This window comes from Pelmatolapia mariae, linkage group LG22, assembly GCF_036321145.2.
Source record: "Pelmatolapia mariae isolate MD_Pm_ZW linkage group LG22, Pm_UMD_F_2, whole genome shotgun sequence".
In the NCBI taxonomy this organism is placed as follows: Eukaryota; Metazoa; Chordata; class Actinopteri; order Cichliformes; family Cichlidae; genus Pelmatolapia; species Pelmatolapia mariae.
This window is the reverse complement of record NC_086245.2, coordinates 22629266-22655599: the sequence shown is the minus strand read 5'-3', so window position 1 is coordinate 22655599 and position 26334 is coordinate 22629266.

Here is a 26334-nt window from a genome sequence, read left to right as displayed (position 1 = left end):
GCAAAAACACTGTATTTCTCTCCCTGCTCTCTCTCCATCTCAAAGCGTTTTATTTGTGAGCCTCTCTTTTCTTTCTCTCTCTTTTCCGTAAATCAAACGTCTTTGTTTTATTTCATCCATAAAACTGGAAACAGCCCTCAGTTCTTTGTCATATTACAAGCATGCTTATTTTAGTGAACCTACACAACTTACAGCAACACTGTAAAATTCTCACTCATTTTTCAACTGTTGCATCAACGATTTTAACTGTGGCACAGGCTGGGCAGTTTTTATTATCTTCTTGCTGCTGTGTACCCACTTCAGACTATAGTAGTAAAAGTCACATGCATTTGCTAGTGTTTAGAAAGGTGAAGATCTGATCTCTTAGCAACAGAACAAAGAGAAAAACACAGGACCGACATGATCAGTGAACGACAAGCATCTTTCTGTTAATCCTGCTAAACAAAAGATAAAACAGCTCAACTTTGGATGGTTTTATTGTTGTGTTTTGGGTTTTTTTTTTTTTTTGTCAAATACTGACATATTTTGACATTTATTGAATGCAGCTACATGATTATCCTTAATGGCTGACAGCTAACCGTGTCTGACGTAGCATATAAATCTAAAATTATGAGACTGTGAAACTGTGCCAATAACACATTGGCAAAAGAGCCGAAAGCTTAAGTTCATAAAAAGGCGGGTTATGGTTTGTGTTAATGGTCTGGGTTACTTAATAATAAATAAAATACTTTATGCATAATTTAATTGTTTTCAAAAGTACCTGGGAACTTGGTGATGTGAATGCTTAAATGTGAACTATACTTTTAAAAGAATGGAAAACAAGAGTTGTAAGGGATTATGAAAGCGTAAGAAAATAAACATTAAGAAGAACATTATATTAAAGTTTCATCAGATATAGCCGCTTTGGCTGCAGTGCACACGACAAGGCAATTTTAACTTCTAACAAACCCCTCACATTAAAATATGTGTGACAGCCAGATGAGTGTTTGGAGGACTTATCTTTCAAAATCAATGCATGAAACCACAGTGAGTAGAAATACATTATTCGATGTAATATGAAAGTATTTATACTGACAGGGTTTATATTGTTCTTTATCTGCATTTCCAGTCATGACATGGAGTTGTGGCCAAAATCAAATCAGAACAAATGTGTCAATTGCTGGCTTGTGTTGCACTATGGAAAGTCGTGTAGACACACACACACACACACAATGTGAAAGACATCTATTTCAGCATAATTACCGGCTAATTAGTTGTCGCAATTCGTTTACAATTCTATCCTAGCATTTCACCAGCCATCGCATGTCCTTCCTTTCTCAGTTGTCACTGGCCAAACTTTTGAACATGACTGAAGTCAAAATTTGATTCATCCAGCTTGCTGCTCATTAGCATAGCGGCCCTGTGACGGCTGATTAATCTGGTGCATCGCTGGCTTTGCACACAGCTGCAAAAATCTTTAAATAAATAGTTCTCTGAAAGTTGTTTTGACTGTTGATATTAATTGCAACAAGCCACGGGTTGCCTTCAATCAAATTAGTCCCGACAATCAAGCTGTTAAAGTGTGTGTGCCTGTGTTTCCCCCTACAGAAGAATCTTTTTAATGCATTTATATTAATTCATTATTTGTATCTCATTCAATTATTCTCTCACTGGCCCCAGTGGCAGTGTTGTGGCAAATTAAAGGCAGTTTGCAAAAAAAAAAAAAAAAAAGGACACACAGTGACAGATCTTCATTAAAATGATAACGCACTGCGTAAGCAGCAAGTCACCAACATGCACACGTGCTCTGTTTATCAGGGGCCATCTTTGGTTGATAATCTGATTATTTACAACAAGTAATGCGGCAGTGAATACATCGTGGTTACTGGGGAGTAAGAGGAAGAGATGGGAGCGATGTCTCGTGCATGCTGTTTGAAAAAGGATATTAAAAAAAGGATAGAACGGTGGGTGGGGGTGCAGCACTGATTGGATAATTCTGCAGTTCTTTTTGGAGGTACGCCATAACAATAACTGTTCAAACACAATGAACAGCGTCCAACCTTCCTAAGGGACAGGACAATGATTGTTTATGCACAATTAGGCAAATTGCTAACTAAAAATATGTTTGTTTAGGAACAAATAAAAAAGGAAAGAAGACTAATGAAGTAGTTAGGGCGCACTTTCCAGCGGCAAGTTCCCATTAATGATCCTAAGAGTATTAAATGGACCTGAAGACTAATGTTTTAAAGATAACGGGTCATCCCACAACCCTGATTTCCACATCTTTCTTTGCAGCATTTAGTTAATGATGAGGTGAGCATTATTTAAAGCAAAGTTCAAATGAGCTTCTCTCTTTCGCCTGGAGGCTGTTTCACTGGGAGAAGCTACTTATACTTAATGGGTAGAGGACTACAGGGCAGGAATGAAATCATTTCCATTGGCTGGGCATCACTGCAAAAAAGGTCCTCACCTCCATGTGGAAGGTCAACACATTCGCCCTGATAAAAATTTCCAACTATTGTAATTAAGAGACTCAAAGCCTCCAACCGGCAAATGCATCTCATTCACAATTGTAAGCCTGTGGCATTGTGGGTAGAGTTGGCGAACGTGTAACAGCACATGTTAATTAGTTTAGTGATCAATATTGTTTAAATGAAGACTTTGACAGTCAGAGGAATGAATTTCATGTTTCACTTCACCCAGAAATCTCAGAGGAAGGTTCCCAACATCTTGTTGAATCTGTGCCATGAAGAATGAAGGTAGTTCTGAAAGCAATCAGTAGGTGGCCTCATCTAAGTCAACATCTGCCTACTTAATAGATTAAGAAGGGTGGCAGTAGCAAAATCCACTCGATTCTCAAATGTGACACGGTCGAGAATTGTATCTAATCAGAGTTTACTAGCTGTCTTTGGGACTTTCATTACATCACATCACGATTATTTCTTTAATTTTTTTCAAGGTATTGTTCAGGTTTAGATGGCTAGTAAAAATGGTTTGGACTAAAATGTACCTGCTTACAATCCATAGCATAGGGTACATAGCAAATGTAGCTATCTTACAACAGCATTTAACTGTAGTTGATGTCTACATAGTCCTTGCTCTTTATGTCTAATTAAACTGTAGGATAATGGCCTATTGCTTCTGCTGCTAGGAGGTAGAGGAGATGGAGTTAAGGGTGATTATGACCATTCAGTGAGCTGATTCAGGATTAATGTGTACAAAAAGAAATAAAGAATTCAAGTTGCTGGTTATTAATTCACGCATTCGGAGGTAATTTCCTGAACTTGGGCTTAGCAAAGATGCTTTGCTTGTGACCATGCACACCTGTAATTTAATAGAAATGAAAAAAAAAAGTTTGGTGCTAGTTTAAAAAAAAAACAAAGGTCAGAAAGAAATAAAACCCTAGACAAAGTTTCCAACAAAGTTTTGACACAAGCCTTAAGAGCAGTGAACAAATTAATCATGTAGGGTCACTTAGTTTGCATAGCTGAATTCCTCTCTGGGAAATCTCTGATGTCAGGTGCTGGTAGCACTCCAGGGAACCGGACAGGAACTTGTAATTGTGCCTAATTATGCACCTGACAGGACAGTTCATTTGCATACATTGCACGGACTATATTTAAATCAGTCTTATGAAAACGAAATGGATTTAGAGCAGATAAGAAAAGTATTCTTTCAGAAGGTGAGCTCAGGTTTCAACGTTTTCTCTCATCAGACTGCGAGTCATGTTTGATGATACTTCAAACAAATGCCAGTGGAAAATAAAACACAGCTCAAGCCCAGAGACGATGCCTAGAAATAGTCCCTGTGATCATAGAAATCAAGCAAAGGACATGCTCAAGGCTCAAGAACATAAAGCAATCATTCAGCATTTTCAAAAGAATTATGACGTCCGCTGCGTTACCTTGGGTCCCGATCATAGGATGTATTTTTCCCTCCTGCTCAAACTTCGGCTGCAGCTGTGCAGGGACAGAAAGAACTCGAAGGATGCATGGTGTTGTATTTATTGAGGTTGTGGTGAACTTATTCATGTTAGGCCACCATGAGAAAGAAAGGGGGAGATAAGAGGATAAGAGAAAGAAATAAAGTAGCAAAGAATTAGCCTTTTCTTCCCTGAAGTACTGCTGTTACTTCCAGTCTTTGTGCTAAGCTAAGATACATTTACATTTACTGCATGCAAAAGAAAGGTATGAATCTTTTCATTGGTTTCAGGGTAACAGAAAAAATAGCTCTTCATGTAGCTCTTCGTTCTATTCCTGTATAATATACCACAAAAAAAGCCCAACTGAAAGTGTCTAAAATGGTAAAAATAACAGCCTGAAAGACACGGTGGAGTACCAGAGTACAGGAGGAACACCCACTTGCCCCCAATTATTTTATACAAGTCCATGTTGAAAACAATAACAGAGAAAAGGTGCAGCCACTTTAAAAGGCCATTCTTTTGTGATCACGCTCTCACCCCGTCTGTCTCTAAAGGCTTGTGGGCTATTCTGGGTGCTGGCCTCTGTATTATCCAGAGCACGAGCCTGTGGTAAGGTGGGGTAATGTTATAAAAATGTCATGCAATATTGATGGGTGCAGGCGGTGGGATTTGTTATGTCTAAAGTGGCCGTAGATGCTAAGAAGTCAAAGAGGCACAAGTCTGTGAGCCCCTCGCGCCTGGTTTGTGTGAGCGTGTTGTTGAACGAGAGAGAATGAGAGTGGCCGATATCGAAAGCAGGATGCAGATGTCTACAGCGTGTGCGAGCGTGACACAGACACACACAGCACTCGAACTTAATAGAACAGGAGCGTCAAGACAAAGTCACAAATCCAACAGACTAATCCACGAGAAGCGCGGCCGTGACAAGGCCCTCGGTTTGGGTGAGCACATTCTTATAGGCACACAATAACGTGGCATTTTGACAAACAGCCTGCCAGAGCTGCTCTGTCCATAGAGGAGGGACATGAGCCAGCAAAAAGTACTCAGAGGCAGCGCTACTCTCTGGGGATGAAATCTGCACAATGTCCTGGAAGGCTGCACAGCTTCAAGGACAAACACAATGAGCACAATGAGCACTTGAGCCGCTCCTGTCAAGCCGGACTGTGGCCCAAAATTAGAGTTTTCTGACGGGTGGAGGGCGTGATAAGCTGATGAGGCAGTTATCAGAAAATAGACTCGAATTAGGGCTATTTGGCGGAACTGTGATTTTACTTGAAGGGCTAATTACGAATGTGGGAAGGCTGCGGTGTTTTTTGCAGACTCTTGTCCAACTCCGATGATGTGAACGTTCCATTATTGTGACTGCGCGGCAGCATCAGTAGCTACAGATGTAACAAATATTTTATTTCGTCCCTTAATTGAAACAACAAAAGGGCTATAACACAGTGCGCTTCTGGATGAATTTGATAGTTACATAAGTGGATTTAAATATTTTAGCCAGTTTATTTTCTGCTCAATGCGCTCATATTGTTATTTGCACAGAATTTGTCTTGCATGAGTTATGTTATGGTTGAAGTTACTGGGGCAAATAGGGAAAACAATCCTGTAGATCTGCTTTCAAAAGACTGCAAAGCTTCTTTGAAATATTTCAGTATTCTCTTTAAGCTCAGAAAAAAATCTCATCTAATAAAAAATTCCTCTCATCAAACTGCTGGTTAATGCAAATAGCTAAACAAGTTCGGACAAAACAGGAAAAAGTTGCTTTTTAACTGTCAAAAATAAAAGAATTTAATAAAAATAAAATAAATTGGTGAACATATTTCTTCCCCAGCCCACTCCCCCTCTTTTCCAGCCCTTGTTGATGCAGATCATTCCTGCTGAGTGTAGATATTTGGGCTTGTTTGTTATGGCTGAAGTGTATCACTCACGGAGGCTCTGCTGCGCTGCATCGCATGAATTAATGATGAATGGAAGAAGGGAGAGATGGAGGGAGGAGGAGGAGAAGGAGAGAGAAAGAAAGCAGGGAGCTGCAGAGCAAAGGCAGAGAGAGATGGACAGGAAAGAGAAACGGAGTCCGAGATTAGTCCGAGACATTAGAGGAGGCTCATTTTGAGAGGCAAAATGAGAAAAAGGATTGGAAAGAGAATGAGACTGTGCAGGGAGGAGGGGGGAGGGAGTGGGTAGATAGCGAGGAAAAGAGAGGGAGCGGCCTCTCTGTAGATTAGGCACATGGTCTTATCTTCCCTTGTTGTTTCGTGGCAGGATAATCATGGAACTCATTTGATTACAAGTGTCTCATTGAAAAACATGGCTTTTCATGAGTGTGCAGCCAAATGCTTCAATCACAACTGCATGGCATTTGGTAACTGAGGTTTGTAATGAGAACTAACTTCCTCTCCCACTTGACGTATAACACCGCAGTCTCGCACTTCCTGGCGATTTCTTCCTTTTTGGAGTGTGTTCGAGAAAAAAGGATCGAGCTTTTGGAGGTTTTTTTAGCCAGCTCTGGCAAGTCTGTGTGAGGCTGCCAGTTGGTGCGTCTCTTGTGTGTCGCCACCATTTACGGTTTAGTCTGAAATAGCTCAACTGCTGCTAGAGGGAAAATTCAATTGGAGTAAAACATCCAAGAGGTTGGACACTGATGACTGGGAATGCTGACTTTTCATCTGGCGCTACCGTTGGGACCAGATATATTGTAGTCTGCACAAGACTGATATTTGTGGTACGGAGTGAAATGTTTTAGTGAGTGTTAGGAAACTGCCATTGAATTTGAAACAGAAAGCATACTGTGAATTTCAATAACTGACAATCTTGTGGCTGTTTAACTGGTGGCATCACCAAGTCACAGTGTCTATTTGTTTTGTAGTACTCAAACAGTGATCACTCACTGAGCCCTGCGATTGTGTTTAGTGATGATTAGCAAATATTATACCCACTAAAGACAGCCTAAGGTGTCCATGTGGATATCCATGTAGCAAACGTTAGATAATTATATATATAATAATATTTTCATGTTGTGGATTTTGCCAGTTGAGGAGGTGGTAGATTAAATTTACTTTTGTAGTTCTAACTCTATCCATAGATAACTAGAATATGTAATTTATGCTTTTTATTAAATTGTTTTACCACCTTGAAATAATGGTTAGAAAGTATTAGTGTTTTTTTCCTTTTTTTTTTTTTTTTGGAAAGTGGAGTGTTTATCAAACCTTATATATGAGTTTTTATTTGTATTATTAAATTTGCTACATCTGGATTAGGGTTCAGGCTAGTGCTTCTCATGGTTTAGACCTCAGAGACATAAGGCAGTGTTAGTTAGCAGGTTGAAAGTGATCCTAATGTAATCTCAAGTTTTGTCATCTTATCATATTCTTTAGAAAGAAAATTTCTTTCTCTTTCTCTGAAAATTAGTGTTGTAAAACTTTAAAAACAGACTCTCATTTAAATATTTGTGAAGGATAAATCACACATTTATTAATATCAGAAAAGTGATTTCTACATTTTAAACTGATCAACAGTTCAACGTTTGATATAAACAATTATTATGTGAGAATTCTTGGCCCAGGTCAACCATGTTGCCATGATGTACCCATGGACACACATCGACATTTCTTGTAGTATGTTTTGCAAGTTCAATGATTAACTAGCAGCTAAATACTGCCAAACACTCTGTAAGGACTTTCAAGGAATTTAAGAAAAGCAGCTTTCACATTGTGAGGTCAAAACAGTACTTGAAAATTTAGAATACTGTTCTAGTAGCTTGTTAAAGAAAGGTCACAAATCCATATGGTTTATCCTTCATGCATATACTACACCAGTGTTTCCCAATCACTGTGCTGTGGCACATAGGTGTGCCGTGGAAGATTATCTGGTTCTAACTGATTAGTACTCGAAGAGATCAGCGTGAGTAACGGGCAGAAAAATTACATTCTCTTTCACTAGAGGGCAGTACAACTACCTGCTCTAATTAAATGGGTTGCCAATTGCCAGTAAAACAGAAGAATACAAAGAAGAAATTACATAGTCATGCCCTGAGAGGACGCAGTGTGTAATAGCAATAGATAAATATTTGAAAAGAAAAAATACTCAATCTGACCTGGGTCCTGGAGAAAATTCCGACCCAGAGGAAGGCCCTAGGATGAGTAGTGGTCAGAAGAAACCACAAAAGGTATACTGAGGACAAACTGAACCAATTCCGCTATACGTGGTGGGCAGGGAAAAATTATCAATATGCTTTTTATGACATTTTTGTTTGGTGGTGTGCCATGTGATTTTTCTAATATGAAATATGTGCAGTGGATCCAAAAGGTTGGGAAACACTGTACTATACTGCACTACATTGTCTCTGAGATGGTCACTATACTAAAAAAAAACAACTGTTCAATAAAATATGCAGCAATTGAAAGACGCTCTTAATACCCGACTAAACTCATTTCCATAAAAACTCACAACTTCTCTGTATTGTGCTCTTTATTGTTCCTCCGGCTACTCTGGGAAAATGAGAAAAAAATGAAGGCTAAATCATCGGCCTCCAGAGAGTGCCTGATCTTTGTTTTACTTTTGAAGTACGACTGTCTCTCAGCAATTTTAAGCAATTTCCTCTTTTAATACAAGTACAATTCATTTCTTACATTAAAACATCCTCAGGTTCCTCACATATTACTCAGCTCTTTGACTTTATGCGTTCACTGGGAATATAACACGTTGTTGTCACCGTCGTGTGATGTCGACATGCCAAGTGCTGTTACTGAGAAAGACAATGCTGGGGAAAGAAAAAAAAGAAAGAAAAACATTCAGAAGAAGAAATAAGATGGGATTTGTAGTTAAATCCATTTGTTAGATTCTGGAGTTTGCAGCTGGCTTCAGAACATGCATGCTATACACCCCTAATAATATATCTTTGTAAAGTCTCAAAAATCTCAAGTGAGGTGACATTTAAAGAATGTCATTTGGTGTACATGGTTTAAACTCCAGTTATAACACAACTAATAAGAAAGCACATGTGGTAAAGGTCACTTGTGTTGGTAATATAGCAGAGATTTGAGTTTGAGGATCACATGTGCCAATAATTCAAGTGACAGGAATTCACACCCTTTGCTCTGTGTCTTTCTAATTTGTAAGAAAAAAACTGTTCTAGGTGTTTTGAGTTTTCTTTTTATTTTATACTGTTGCTGATAAAAGATACCAGTAAGAAATTTTTTTTAAAAAAGAAGAGAGTTATTTTTTTTAACTTATTCATACATATCCACTTTTTCAGTGATGTTAACAACAAAATTTCCTTAATAAAAGTAAAACAAAAATTTTAGAGATTCATCCCACTTACCAAAGTTACACTTTGTATACCTCCTTCATATCCCGGGTCCCTGTCATCATGTCTTAAACCTTAAAGAATGTGGTGTTATTCTTAAGATACAGATCAAATCTGTTGTTCAAGCTAACTTACACTAAGTTCAACTCGTCAGTCAACAAGGATATTTACTTAGGATATTTGATTTTTGGAAAATGTGAGATGAACTCTGGGTTCTTTCGTGACCTCCTGGATGAGTCACCAGCTTGTTGTAATGGATGTGGAGTAATTTTGGTTGGCTGGCCACTCCTGGGAAGGTTCACCACTTTTCCAAGTTTGCTTTATTTGTGGATAATGACTGTCACTGTGATTTGTTATAGTCCCAAAGCTTTAGAAATGGCCATAAAACTCTTCCCATACTGATAGATGTCAATGACTTTCTTAGCTGTTTTTTTTTTTATTGTGGTGTGCTGTTACTTTTTGAGATCTTTTAGATTTTAAATTCCATTAAATATAAAGTTTTGCATTAGACTTACGTAACAAAATTACATGAATATTTCACATTTAATTAGATTAAAGTTAACATTTTGGGCATAAATTTACTTTTAATGTATTTTTAGGTAAATAAGCAAGCTTGCTTTAAATTTATGTCAATCAAAAGAATTTCTGACAAAGTCAGACCGAGAAATATCCAGATATGGCCTTATTGTATTGGATATGTGTTTGGGGTTATTGTCATGCTGACAAATGAAGCTTTTGCCCATGAGACGGTTATTATATGGTGAATCAAAATCTGTTGGTACTTTCCTGTATTCATAACTCCATCACTTCTGACAGCATTGCTAACACCACTGGCTAATGTTGGCAATCTGGCACCAGTGGCTTAAAAACAGTCTCCAACCATGACACAGCCCTTACCGTGCTTTACAGGCTGCTGTAAACACTCTTTATTGAACCTCTCTCCTTTTAATACTGACACATTTTGGATTCATCTCTCCATTATGAGTCTGCTTCTAGTGTAATGTAGAATACCCCAGCCTTTTCTCCATGTTTACCTTCCTTAAAAATGGTTCCTTGACAGCCCATACTAACATATCAGGACATGCTGAGACTGAAAATGTTTTCATTTTTGCTTGTAGCACTACTGAAATCCTTTTTTTTTTCAAAGGTGACGTCCAAATTTGTGTTAGATTACTGTGAAGACTCATCATTCCTTCCCACTAATCATTGCAGCGCAGATCTATTACCTCAAAGCCTGCTGGGGAAAACATTCTGCTGAAGACGCACTGCTCATCTGCCAGCATATTTTACTCTCCCCCTCTAGAGATGTCTCATAAGGTGAAAATGAAATATGAGAGTAATCAATATCAAAGTGTTTTTTTCTGTCTCGTGAAGAGTAATTACCATAGCCACATCTAGATAAGAGTGTGATTTTTATTACTGGGGAAGCATGCTGTAGTTGTTAATGGCTCTATTCACTGTCACACTTACCTATAAAAATGGTTTTTATACCTCAGTAGTGAGGCTAATGAATCAGTACTCATATGAATATTTGATCTTAACTTGTTGTTGTTAACATGTCCGCATTAAGCAGACCCTTCAGGAGAATGTACAAAAATGCACATGCTGCCTGGATTTGTTGCATTATATAAAATTTTACATAAAATAGTGAATTTTCTTTGATCCCGAGTAACACAACAGAACTTGAACTTTAGTTGATTCTTATTTCTTCATCAAGTGAAGCAGAAACCATTTAAATTGCATTCTGCAGAACATCAGGGTTTCCTCAGATGTGTAAATATAAACACTTAAATGCTTATTAGCCAGCTGACAGCCATTTAACAATTTTAATTATTAAATGATCCTTTTAGAACTTATACTTAAAGCTGGATAGTTAATGAAAAGCTGATTTAAAATTAATCGTACAAGTTTGTTTTTTTAATATAATTATTTTATATCTATAATTTTTCTTAGACCCAGCATTTTACGTAATCATAAACTGAATTTGTTTAGGGTTTTTGGCTAGCTCTTTATGTATTGACTAAATGATTAATAGATTAATCAAGAGAATTTGTGGTCAATTTATGCATATTGAAAGGCTGTGAGCTGAAGCTCTAAATCATCAAGGAATAGTTTTACGTCTTGGGAAATTATCTGGTTTCAATTGAGTTTTGGACTGTTGCTCATATAAAACAAGCAATTTAGTGTCACACCATGCACAGTTTCTTGCACTGTGCTCTGGCATCGTTGGCCTTCCTCCCCACTCCACCACTGGGCTACACTGAACACTGTGCTTAACGATCTGTGAGCTTCATTTTATCTCAGCAACTCAACTTTTCTCTCTCCCTCTGTCTCTCGCTCACCGTTGCACACCCCCAACTTTTGCAAAGCAGTCATGCAGAGCACAATGAGAATCTTGAGTTTGTGCATTCTGTAGTTTAATTGGGTTTGTTTCTGGAAGCAGTGACACACTGTCCTCTAATATGCCCAATAGATTTATGAATTACTTAAGTTTCATGCTTGGAGCAGTTTTGTGTACCGTGACTGAAACTGATTTTTTCAAGTTGATCAGGGACTGGACACTTAACCCTTTTGTAACAACCCTTATTGGGATATAGCACCGCTAGGGGGTGTTGTCCTACTATTGTAGTAGTTGAGGAGACTCCTAGTGCGTGTGAGTGCAACGGAGGCCAATACATGCTGCTTATGTGTCTGGGGGGCGGGGGCAAACGTGCCTGGGTATAATATGTATAGTTAAGTGTGTGTGCATCTTAAATTTCAAGATCTGGGAAGTTGTGATGGAAATTCTTTTTAAATAACAAAGCTAGTAAGAAAGTTTAAAAAACAATAGAATGATAAATGATTAGTAGGGATGCACAATTCTGTGGAGACGTGAAAAAATATATATATATCTGGCTAAGTTGCAACACCAATAGCAATATTTTTGCTTTTGTTGTTATTTATAGTACTGTAAAAAAGTCTTTCCCCACCCCTCCTTTCTTTATCGTTTGCTAGGAAAATGGGAAATAGGTGCAGCGATCATTAAAACAAGAGAAAATATCAACCTAGTATCATGGCAAACGTGTCATAGACACCCCAATACACCATGTCCATTTCTTTGGAGTAGCAAAGCGTGAACTGGACACAGTGGCCCAGCATGTCTATTAGACGTTTTGCTGTGATATCAGGTTGAAAACTGGATTGGACGTCGGCTATGAAGATGATGCTTCTGTAATGTTGAGATCCAGGCTCTTGGGAGGTCAATCTATGACTCATAGTGTTCCACTTATATGCAGGTATGCTTTTATTTTTTTGTGTTCATAATTCCATCAGTTCTGACAAGATCTTTAACACCACTGGTTGAAATGCAAGCTCACACCATGACAGAGCCTCCACTGTGTTTTACAGATGACTGCAGACACTCACTGTTATCCGGTCTTTAAGCGATGACGTGATGAATCCTGCTTCCGGGTACAAAATACTATGCGTTTATCAAGGCTGTTGTGGTTTTAGCATATTTTAATGCTCTGTATCTTGTTCTATTTCATCTGTACAAGCCCCTAAAAAAGGAAGTGATCAATGCCAGCCTCTCTCGGTTTTTATTGCTGCTATTCATTTTAAAGCTCAGTTTTTAAAGCCTTACAATGTAAGGCTACAGCCCAGCCCATGCAGCAGTATATTAATGACTAACCTCATATTGTGTATAGATTATGTCAGTTGTTCTCCTGACTGAAGTTTGGTCCGTTTAGAGCATCCTGCCATGCGATTACATTTGTCCCTAACCATCAGGAACCCTCACGTTTTATCAAGTGGAAAACAGTTAGCGTTCATCCTCCATCTTCACTGTGCTAATGTGTTTATATTATGTGTTTATACCTGTGTAGCTGGCCACCATGTAGCACATCATAATGTACCAGCTAGCCAAACTTCACCAACCCTACAAACATCACTGCTGTTTAGTTTCCTGTCTTCACTTTTGTCAGAAGTGAAATCCCTCAGTCACAATATGGTATATTATGTGTAGGTGGAAACCAGCGAGCTAACTTTCTGCTAACTTCTAACTCTGTTAAATTTCATAAATCCTTTTTTCATGGATGCCTGGATGTTAAACTTAATTGTTACACCTGGTAGAGCAGCCACACTGGTAATTTTATTAAAGATGAAAGAATTTAGACATTTTTTAACTCTCAGTGATGCCGCAGTGTTCGTTTGACTTTGGGACCTGAAGCAGTGTTCGGACCTGGAAACGGCTGACTTGAAGACCGGATACCTCTCTCCTGACCTCCTCTGTACAGACTGACGATGATTTGAACCAAAAATTTTGAAATTTGGATTCATCAGTCCATTACACCTGGTGCCATTTATTTCCATTCAGTTTTTTCTGTAATTTCCAGACCTCAGCCTTTTCTCCTTGTTTCCGTTTCTCAAGAAAAGCTTCTTGACAGCCATCCTTCCACTGAGGCTATTTCTGACCATTTCATTTATGTGTAGACACAATAACAGACAACTGGTTCATCCCTTAGGTTACAGTAGTTGCCTGTTTCTTACTTAAATGATTCAGAGATCATTGTGAAGTACTACTGGAATGAAAATGAAGGGAAAAGCAGCCAATGTCCAAAGAACAGCTTTGAAAGGCATTCAGAAAGCCTGGGGAACTATTCCTCGAGACCCTTTTAAAAATGACAAGAAAGTCCAACTCCTTGGAAGCAAACTATAAAGAGTAATTTAAGACAGAACAGTATTACCCTTTTTATAGTAGGAAACTATTTTTTTTATTGTTTTCCAACATGTAAGTTAAAAGATAAATGTCATCTTATTTTAGATAATGCACCCCCCACCAACACACACACACACACACACACACACACACACACACACACACACACACACACACACACACACATATTCTTCCAAAAACAGGGTTGTGCAAATGGGTAAAAAAAAAAAAAAAAAAGATAAAAAAGAAATATGATAATAAGTATCCTCTTCAGTTTAACTGAATAAGAAGTAGCTATCTTCGAGGATATAAACCAATTTCTTTCTTGGATTTCTCTTCTTTCTGTGCAATAATACAATTCAAAAATCAAATAATAAAAACAAAACAATAATAAAATCTAGGGGTTTTTTTTGTTTTTTTTTTAACTTGAAATGCCAAGTTCAAATGTCTTCAGCAGTGCTTCAGTCTCACTCTCAGTCAGTACATTTCTGTCAGTGCTATGCCCAGAGCTTCATCGCAATAACATTGTTTTTGAGAATCTCTGAGAGTCCGTCTTTCATCTGGCCGTCTAGCCGTCTGGTGTCTACAGAAGCAATCCTTTTAAAAGCCTCTATAAGAACTACAGTACACACAGCCAATGTAGCAGAGATGATTAAACGCTGTCTGCCTGCCTGGGTTTGTGTGTTAATGTGTGTGTCCATGTTCCCCTTGTATCCCTCATCCTGAACATTAAACCCTTCCTCCTCACTCCTGCTTCTTACCCATTCTTTTTTCCCTTCATTTTCTCCACAGCGTGTAATAATATGAGCAATGTCAGATCCACCGAGAAATGCTTACCATTTGCAAAGTGATGAAGAGAAAGACAATGAGTGGTAGCAGAATAACGGGAGCGATGGTGAAAATAAACCAGGCTTCGGGCAACGTTAGGGGCGCTCAGTGTCATCAAAAGTGACGGAACAACAGCGGCATTGTGGATATTTAATCATGGCCGGAGATGCAATATGCAAGTATTCAAATCCACGCAGGCATTCATGCACGTCCACATTTCCACTGTTAACTTTTCTTCTGCGCACTTCAAAAAGTGTTGATTTACCATAAATTCTATTTCTGTGTATTCACCAGCAACCTCAAAAATATGAGATACAGAGAGAGAGAGGAAAAAAAGTGAGGGTTGGAAGGAAAACTCCAGGCACATTTTGAAAGATTTTGATTTGCATTTTTACACAGTGTCAGCAGTATTCCATCTCCCTCTAATCAAAATATGTCAAACTTAACTCCTCTCAATGCTCCGCTGTGGTGCAGAGAGCCTGTGTTTGTATTCTTCCTGCTGGAAAATAGCAACAAAAAAAAATCTTATGACATCTTCGCCTGCAAGCCATCAAGCCTTTGTTGCCCTAAAAATAACGCCTGGCTACGGAGAATTCACCGTCGGTAATGCACATTCCCACCCCACCCTTCGCCCTCCGTCTCGAGCACCAGGAAAAGAACCTGGAAACAAAATTCAATATGGTTGCTGGTGCTGGCGTCAAATCAGAGCAGGAGGTAATGCTGGCGATACATCATCATTACAGAATCTCTAGGGAAAAAAAAAAAGTTCAAATAATGAAACTTCTTTTTTGCACTTTGCACAGGAACACCTTATTATAAGTCACACCTAACTCATCATCGGATCATTCATTTCTCTCCCCCACTCTAATTCTCAGCTCCTCCCCGTGAGAGTGAGGGGAAGAGTAATATATATGGAATCCTGTAGATGCCAAAGGTGTTGTTTTGACAGCGCGGGGGGAACAAGAGCGAACAGGGCGGTGGGTGGGGGTACGGTGGATGTGGAGTGACGTGGAATGATAAATGCATGGCAGAGGTGGAAATGACTTCCACCTGATTTGATATGGAACACTCTGCCTGTCCCTCTTAATCTCACAGAGCAGGTAACATATTCATTGGTACTGTCAGACACACTGCGTTATAGGCTAAAGGTGGGGAGTGTTGCCACCTGCTCTTATCTGTATAAACCCACATGCAACTTTTGGCATCTCAATACAGCAAATGCAAACTGCAATATAGATCTTAGTGCAGGTGAATTTACCTTGTGCATAACCTGATATGTAAGTATTTTTTTAATTAAAAAGTTTTTTTATGTTTTTTTATTTAAGTAGACATTAAAGAGTATTAAAGCTGAGCCGCTCAGCTATCTATAAAGATAGCTATTCTCGTCAGAGAATCTCTATTTTTATACTTGTGTCTGTATCTCTCCCTGTGTCTATGTTTCTCTGAGACACACACATGCATGCTCAAATTCCCTGCCTCTGCATCGAGTAAGCTGCTGCCAGTGATATAGAGAGGCTGCAGAGGCCCCAGCTGACCCAGGCTCCGCTGCACTATGAATCTTTTATCACATCACCTCTGCAACAGTTGCTCTCTTCACTCCGCCCTCCCCGCCTTCTCTGCCTCTCTGCTTCCTCTTCATCATCAAACTGCAGAAACACCCATATAAACAGGTTGCGCACTTTTTAGAGAGCATTTTAAATAAATCATTACCATAGTAATCATCGGCCGTTTGTGTCATTTCCAGAAGATCGCCGCCCTCCATCAGCCTCGCGAGCACCTCCGTGTTACCTTGTTTCTGCCCGATTTATGATAGAATCTTAAAATGAAAATTCATTTTTGTAAATAGCTTCTTTTTTTCCCCCAGAAGATGGCAGCTATCAAGCTGCAGATGCTGCTTGTAGCAGGACTTCCTTTCATATTGTAAATGTAATCAGCTTGTGAAAGTATCAATGCCGGTGGTGCAAAGTGTGTGGAAAAGGTGCACAAAATGTAAGCACGAATTAAAAGTATAGAAACGATAGAAATCATTTGGTTTACTGTTTTGGTCTTTAAATGTGTAAAATCTGTTCTTAGTGTGTACCCAGTGTCTGCGTCTGTTCAGTCATTTCCTGTTTTATTTTGTCAGTCGCTTTCTTTGTGAGGTTCTGCTGGTTTTACTTCCTGTCTTTGTCTGTTTCCCTCCAATGAGACTGTCTGCCTTGGCCTAGTTACACCTACTGTTTGCTTCTTGTTGATATATAACCCTGTGCTCTCCTTGTTAGATGTCAGTCTAGCGGTTTACGAACTGCTAATCTGACCAGTTTGCCTCCCCCCATTCTTTTTTCTAATGAGTCACCGCACAATTCATACCTTTCTTTAGTTTTTTTTTTCCATATCATTCGGCTTTAATTTTGTTTGTCAGTCTTGGGTTTTTTTATTTGATCAACTTTCATTAGCATCAGCACATAGATTCCTTACTGTATACACTAAAATGACTACAGGTACTTCAGTTGTGCTAAACATGTAGCCCCCTATTTTGCAAGCATTACATTTTTCTTTCATCAATTTTAAATCTAACTTTGGTTTCTTTTGTTCTTAAGTCTAATTTTACAATATTAAGTAGATATAGGCAGATAAATCCAAACACTGATCGTATCTATCGTTGGTATCGGTCTATCAATACCAATCAATCAATCAATCAATCAATCAGTGCTGATATTGGTACTGGATCGATTCTATTGCAATAGGATTGATACTAGTTCAATATGTAGCCCATTTAATTGAGTTAATTTTTGGGAAAATGAAAACACACCTCAAACATACACTATAAAAAATGTCTGAACCTTTTTGGTGTTGACTGGCATGTCTATTTTCTTTATAGCCTATAGCACATTATAACAACACAAGTTAAGCCAAAGTGCTTTAGAGACAGGCACATTTATATTTCAGGTTTTCAAAATAACCCAGTTTCAAAATACACGAAAAGCTCAAAGGTGTATTTTGTTGTGTTAACTAATTACTGTGGAAAGTAAAAATCACAGTAATTTAGTGTTCATTAAAATGTGTTCAGAATCTGCAAACTGATGGTGATTCATTTCAGAAGTCATGACACGCTGCTCTGCCCTACATAAGCTGCCTTTATACGTTTAAAATATTGCTATCTGTATTGGTATCAACAAATACGGTCCCTTTATTTACTTAGTATTAGTTGATGCCAAAGTTTGCAGTATTACACAGCACTAGTATTTAGTTTGTATTTGTTACAGAACCTTAAATTCACAGGGGTAAAGACCCAGGCATGTTTTTGAGCTGCAGCTTTTTCAGTTCCTGTATTAATGCCTTTAATTCAAACTTTGATTTAACAGCAAGTGACAACCTCGAGAGCTGAAAAATGAAACAGGAATAGAAAAGCCAAAAACAAGTTCTCCTACAAGCCACTTGAGGCTTGTTCCAAGAGAAAGTCAAACCCTACAAATTCTACTGTTCCCACTCAGATTTTTAAGTCATCGGTGACAGCCCCAACCCTAAACCTGATTCTAACTCCAGGTGATCCGAATATGTAATTTTGTGTGTTTTACACTTGTTCTCCCGAGTCCTGGTTGTCAGGGAACAAAGACAATAATCACTGTAAGTGATAAACTTAAAAAAAACTGTTCCCATTTTGCCTTTCTTCAAAATATCGGTGTTAGGGTTAAAACCACAGAATAGCCAACTTTAGAGCAAAACAACAGCCTCGTACAAAAATAATAATTTCTGGTCTTTTATTGCCAATTTGTCCCTTAAAAAATGTACAAGGGGTAAATGTTTTTATGTCTCACCCTTTTAGACTGTATTAAGGCTTTGAGTTCTGCATTAATAGGGGTGTGGTACTTTGAATGGCTGCCAGCACAGGCAGGCTTAGCACCTTGCAGTTTGCTTAGTGTCACCTCAACTAACTCATGTCATTAAATTGGACCTCTCGATCACATTCATGGTGTTTGTGGATTTTCGGGCATTTTTAATGCAATTATCTGTCATGCAAATGCTAGCTGTGTGTTTAACTTTAAATGCCCATCAACGTAGTGTGTATTCCAGTTCTTTCAGAGTCACTGTCATGCTGAAAAATTAAGTACAACATCTCAGAAACCAAGATATACTATTGCTTAAAACCACTTTTAAAAAATATCAAGAAAGTCTGGCTATTGGAAGCAAAAATATAAAGAAATGAGTGTGGTTCTGGACCTTTGCACAGAACTGTAATATTTTAATACTAGCCAATAAGTTACTGTAGCACTCTGGTCACTTCTGGTTCCAAAAAACTCAAAATGTAGACAGCCACAGGCCTCAAACCAACAGGTGGCGTTACAGTGGCTATGTAAATCTTTTAAACACAACTTCTACCTAACAGCAGTATCACTGCAAAGTTGGAGCTGTTATGAGCATTGAACAAGTTCTGTTATGGGGGGGAACTTAATGATGACATTTTTCATGAGCACAGACTTTAATAAAACACATCTGCTTGAAACATCTATTAATGAATGGCTTGAAGGTATCATATATCAATGCAGGATATAAAATACACATATCCCTTAATGATTTCATTTTCATTCACTTAGTCTTGTAGCTGAAATAGGCACGTCGATCACATTTTGAATTACCGAGTAAAAAATTGCAGCTGTGAATTCACATACTGTGCACTGCATGCAATAACTGTTGGGCAAAACATCAAACCCCAACAATAGCTGCCTGTTATGAGCATTTTATGCTGCTTGGGCCAAGGCTTATCAAAAAAAAAAAAAAAATAGGCACTGCTTTAAAGAAGAAAAGGATGGCATTTCTCCTCTGTTTTCCTCCAGTGTTAGATGGTAGGAGGAGGAAGAGGAGGGACTGAGAACTAACGCTAGGGAAAATGACAAGCAGGATAAAGAGTCACCCTGAGCCCACGCACAACTATGTAAACACTCAAACACCACCAACACATCTTACATGCCGCATTCAAATTCAAATGCCTATCTTCTTAACCTCCACTCATTCTTGACTCTGCTGTCACTCCATCCCGTGGCAGTCCGGAGAGAAGGTGTGGTGTTCAATTATCCCTCTCTTTACAGGACAAGTGTGGCGACCTTGGCCACCCCGGCTTAACTTTAAATGAATAACAGAGACGACTTTTATGTGAAATGTGAAACAGTACGGCACATGACAGGCAATTACTCTTGGCGATGTAAGTCTGTCAAGAGGTCACTCCTGCCGCCATTGTTGTTGCGCGCGGCTCCACCCGTTTGCTTGACTTTTGATAGACATTTCTTTAGAGTTCGGGCCGAGCGTTGCTGGCAGTTTGTGGGTGTGTCTGGACAGAAACTCGATATGTGGCCAGTCCAAGTATGAATGAACTTGGAGATAAAGATGGAGGGAAGAGGAGAGAACGTGAGGAAGGTCGAGGGAGTGAGACACAGCTTTAGAAGTGGCAAAGAGGGAGAGATAGACTTAAAAAAAACATGACTCCCAAAGACTTGAATAGCCTTTGTTGTGGGGTTTTAGTGAAATAAAGCTGTAATTTATGCATGCCAGAGTCTTTTAATTTCTATTTACATGCATAACATATTATTCACAGTTGGCCACATCCAAGTCCTCGGAGACATCCTGGACTGTGTGATGAAATCTTGAGTGACAGCGAAACACCAACGGCTGATTACAAAAGCGCTGTGTCATTTTGGGAGAAACAGAAGACCCTGCAGTTTAAAAATATAAACACAAGCAGGCGTATTATGAAAGCACGTACTGTCCTTTTTTTTTTTTTAAGTCAGCGTAACTGCATCCCATTTCCCTATTGGGCATCAGATTGCTGCTCATCGCTTCCATAAAGAGCAGAGAGAATTTGCAAAAACGGGAGGAGCTCTTTTCCCATGGGCCCCAATTAAAACTTCCTTTGGCAAAGTGGCAGCTTTTTATCCCTCGCTTTCCCAATGTTTTTTTTTTCTTTCTTTCTTTCTTTTTTCGCCGCATTTCCGAACAAACTGCGGGAAAGAAGCTGTAAAATCAGGCTTTTAGAAACTGAGAGCCAAAGTGAGAGGGAAGATAGGCTATAAGACGGAAAGAGCAAGAAAGCTATTAGACACGCATTAGTCAGAAATTATTGAATAATTTCAAATGTTAAAACTCCATATCTGGTATTCAGAGGCATTATTATACAGTTTGCTTGAACCTTAGGGAATGAGTGGACTGCTTATGTAGAACAAGAACGGCAACTAGTGACTGGAGTGCAGTTTATAATGCCAAGAAGGGATTTTTCAAGTTAAACTACAATACAATTATGTGTTCCAGAGGCTGTGTGAAGCAAAAGGAAGTTTGCACATTGACAGTTTGTCATATTTCAAATGCCGTGAAGGATTTGGATCCAGTTGCGAGTTGCTGTGAGCTGTTCCTGACAGATAGCACATGCCCAGATGTTCGTATTCATAGCGAGATGATCCAGCTCAGGCAGAAAATTTTAGCTGATTGATTTTGTGCAGGTAAACGCAGCGATGGTCTATATTTGGGCACGCATACCGGTGCCTGTACGTCTCACACAGTTAAACTTCAAATACAGTGAAATCTTAAATTTAAAAAAAATCCCTCCGTGTTTCTGTTGCTTTGATAAAACGCAGTAAGCTTTGCAATGATTAGTCATGCTCGTGGGGTCTGGATGGCTAGATGGTTTTTTTTGTTTTTTTGTTTTTTTTTACTTCACTATCTCGGTAAGCCAACAGCTCAGCTTGCTGTTCCTCAGAACACAAAGTTTCCATCTGGACCCGAGCATCAGATTCAATTACTGAGCACAAAGCACACAACCACACAAAACCCACAGCTTTCATTGACTGATGGAAATTAACAATATGATTCAATATCTTAAAAAAAAGAATAGAGAATTCAAAGATAGTGGAATTGGTTCATGAGGTATTTTGATTAAAAATACCCACTGATTGTTTCCTGTCTATTATTTTTCCATCCCATTTCATTTTTCACATCATTTGCAGCAGTTTGAAAGGCCTGGAAAAACATCCCCCTTCTGACTAATCGGGTTTTATGTATATGGCTAGAGACTGGCCACATACATAGTACGCCAAATTGAAGGAGTAAAGAACTCGCAGTTGTCCGCTTGCCATGAAGGGACATTTAAATTCCTCTCTGCACCTTCAGACTGAAGATATGAAAGATCATACCCATGTTTCATCATCTGAGAAGGGGTCACCTTCACCAAAGAAGCGAAAACCCGAAGGAAAGAGACAACACCACCAGCATGTTAATAAAACGTTGTGCTCTTTCCGCTCACCTCAAACCTCCTAAACTGAAGTCAGGAGTCTAACACACAAAAATGTGCATAAATACTTATTTACTCATGATATTGGTGCAGTTGGAACTAACAGCAAGCCAGCTATTCGACAACAGCTAGGTTTAAGCTAACATCGTATCAGCTAACGTTAGGCTCAGTATCATAAAAATGCACTTTCCCTCTGATAAACAGATTGATAACATTCTCGCATTAAACAAGAGTTCACAGTCCAACTGTGTTAGGCTCACTTCAAAGAAAGTTTCACTAATGCCAGTGAACAGCGGCTAACCAGAAGCTAACAGCGGCAAAAACAGCCGTGCTTACCAACGGAAAAGTATCATTCAGTATCTTCAGTATCATTGTCATCAGACAGAGCTTCACTGACACATTGGCTTATGTCAGACTCCTTTCACAAAGTTTAAACAAACTCCTCCAAAGTAAATAGATGTGGATGATCCTCATCTGGCATATTGACAGCTGAGTTAAACAGTGGACTGAGAGCCTACCCAGGTATTGAAAGACTCTGGGTAAACTTGATGAGTACAGCTGAATATGAGGGTTTTGAGGTGGTTTGGGATAAAAAGATAAAAAAGCACAAAATATTTAATAGACACCCAATCGGTTTTTTTTCCTGATTTAAGTCACCATCCTTGTTTTCAGTTTAATGGAATAAGTATTAGAGCACCCATATCTGTGAAAACATTAAATGCATTCGGTGTGATTCAGAGCGTTCCTTTTATCACACTTCCAGTAACGTGCTTGACAAACTCATCAGTCAACACTGTAAAAAGGTCAAGTAGTAGATAGTGATAGAAGTAAATGGAACTCCACAAGTAATTATCCACAATTCATCTTCACATATGTGAAAATAATCACTCACAAAGCCCTTCCACAAATCTTGGCTTAAACACAAGAAAGTCACACCCAATAGTGGCAGCTTACTGGAGTGAAAATCAGATTCACGTCAGTGTAAAATGAAGGAATGCCTACATTTATGTGAACTTTCCTGAATTGCTATAGTTAACAAATGCTCCTCTGTAACTCCCTACAGCGTGTAAACACTCCATCAGTTCGAGACTGACATATTAACGGTACTGATCCACAGCTATTTCACTGCGGCACTGATAAGAGAGCCACCATTGCTCCACATAAATGAAATCAGGGACCATATCTCACACTGCTACATGACACATTATGAAATATAGAGGCAACCATGCAAACTGGGGTAGTTTTGTTGGCACCAAGATGTGTGTGTATATATATATGTGTGCGTATGTATGTGTGAGTGTGTGTAGGGAATGTGACAACATGGATCAGATAGCAGTGAATGCATCCCAGACTGGATTTAGAGTCTGACTGATATAAGGGTGAAAAAGGGGAGATTGTCTCAGATATTTATTGACTGCGGCGCTTGTGCAAGTAGTGTTTGGTGCTGCAAGCTGAAAAGGAAACTTCTGTGCTTTGTGTTTCCACGGTTCCAAACTTGGATTGGATTGGACTTCTTGCACACAATCTGATGGAACGACGATAACATGCATGAGATGCCCCGCAACACAATGGGCGCCGGTATCGAATTTCCTCGCAAAACATGTTGAGCCCATTTGAAGCTTGGATTGAACATTCCTGCTCAGAAGTCTGTTCCTTAAAGCCACTGATTTGCAACTTGTCAGCGGATAATTACAGTTGTCAGAGCCGCACTCGATCAAGTCAACATCCATGCGCCACCCGTTTGTGAGCGTTCGCCAAAGGATGTAAGGCCTCTGAATCCTGTCACTTGAGATTAACCCATGCCACTCTGGGTTCGCTGGTGATGGAGTAATGAATAAACTGCATGCCGTGGGGAGAACAACAGCTAAGGAGAATCGAGTCTTTTGCAGTGAGAATTCAGCATGCTATGAGGATAGGTAAGAAGAAAAATTTGCATGATTATGCTGTCGCCTTTCTCTGTGACTGAGTGTACTGCATGCAAGATATGCGCAAGCCCCCCTAGAGTAACAGCACAGTTTGTCACCAGGAGTTTACATCCTTAACAAGTCTTTGTCTGTAGTCTGACAGAGGCAAAGGCCTTGAATGGGCAAGCAGCCTGGAGAGAGACTTGATTAGATACAAGAGGCCAAAACCTTGGCAAACCTTTCTCAAGAATCTTCCTCCACGTGTCACTGAAGGAGAGAGCCTTAGGTGCGTGAATTGTAACCTACAAGTAAACACTGCACGACGGCATGAATTTATTTAGCAAAGACTTTGCATGATATTTTTCCATACATATATATTATGCAAACACACAGCCCTTCCTGCAATTCCTGATTTGCCCTCCCTCTTGAGTTTATTTCAACATCCTGCTGTTCATGAGCTAGGAAAATTGCCTCCAAGTCCCAGCATGGCCAGTTCATATTACCATCAAGTTGGTGCTCCACAAACACTTTCACAGAAGCACATACAGAATAGCGCACTGTTGCATTTGCATAAAGACAAGTTCATCAATTCCTCAACCTCTCCCGACCCCCTCTGATTTCCTGCCCAGCCACTCCTATTACCTGAAGAAACAGGAAAATGGTTATACATCCTCCATACATCTACAGTGGTGGGTGTTTGCCATGCAGTAAATGGCTGGAATATTAAATGAGTTTATTGGATGCTTCTATACAGGCGCCGCTGCAGAACTAGGACTGAATTATACATAGATTTAGAGATATGTGTGTGTGTGTGCGTGTGTGTGTGTGTGTGTGTGTGTGTGTGTGTGTGTGTGTGGAGTGGGAAAATAGGGGGAGAGAAAAACAAAGCGGCAAAGGTCTATGTAGAATCAGCTGTCAATTATGCTGGCCTCCTATTCAGCCACTCTTCTCCCTGTCTCTGGTGCCCTCTGGCAACAGCACTTGTTGAATTTGGATGTATTATTGTTTGTTCCCTCCCACCATCTCCCTCACTCAGACCCTCTGATTGCAATCGGAGTTCCAGCCTTCCGGCATTAAGTATGCAAGCCTTGCCTCATGCAGTGCGTTCACTATCAGCAATCAGCAAATGCCACCGTCTCTTACAAATTTTTTCCTATAGACAGAGTAAGAAAAAAAAGTAAAAGTAAAATGAACATGCGCAAACAGAGGAAAAAGTTCACACTGATGAGGGGGGGTAATGAAGGAATAAATACGTTAGGAACATTTAAGCCATCAGCAGCAGCTTCCTAAACCTTAAACTGTCACCTCTGAAGCTACAGGTTGTCTGAGTTTGATATTGCCAAAGGTGGCTTGCACATTTTAGCAACAGTGATTAATAATTTAACATTTAAGAGGCTTTTTGGACATTTCCTCAACATGCATCGCTTGACTACAAAGATGCACGTGTGGTACTTGACAGGTTCAGAAGGTTGATGTCTAAATCCCTTAAGGAGAAGGAAAGCAGCCTGAGAGCCTTTGGCAGTTTGCAAAGATTAAAGGCATTTTTTTTCCAGACTGATGCACAGTGTCTGTGACCTAATGAAAACATCAACGCCTGTACTTTCATCTGGAACACAGGCAGACATCACTTATGATCATAACTACAGGCTGAAAGAAGCCATGAGCTCCTACATGCAAAGTGATAAACTCAATGTGCACCTCCAACTGTGGTAGCTACAGTTGAGCCTTTTTTAAAAAAAAAAAAAAAAAACTTTGTTTCAAAGTTTCACAGTTTAGCAGATGAGAGCAGTTTGTTCTAACATGAATCATTCAGTCAATCATTCAGTGTTTCTCTAAAGCAGAACACACAGTATGAAAGGTCTCCAAGCAAAGGTGTGCCTTTAACTTCATGACTGATTACAAGTGAACATTGTAGATTTTTAAACTACTTTAAGAATAAAAGTATCTTGTTGTTGTCTTGTTCTCTTTGTTTGTGATGTAAAACAAAAAAAATTAAGCTTTCAAGTTAATTTCCAATTTACTTGGAAATTAGCTGGCTGCACTAGAGTTGCTTTTCATGAGTCACTCCTAAAAATAGCCCACATTTTTCTTATGCTGGGCTTTGGTGCAGCCCCTGATTTCATCCACTGGCTAAAATAAGCCCACTCCTAACACCCCAAAAGCCAGGTGTCATGTTTATAGCAGCCAAACTGGGAAACCTACCCAGCAAATCATGTTGTTACACTGGAGTAAGCCCATGTATAGTGGAATAAATAACTGCCTGAAATAACTGCCATAAGGGCATAGCCAAGATTACTGCTGGGCGGTGATGGGAAGTGCAGACCGAGCAGCATCTCCAACGACTGGACAAAACAAAGCAAATGTAAAAATGTTTTCAAAAAGTAACATTTTTAAAGTGCCAAATGTAGCAGTTCCTCTAGTGGCCTCTTGAAACTGGTTCCAACT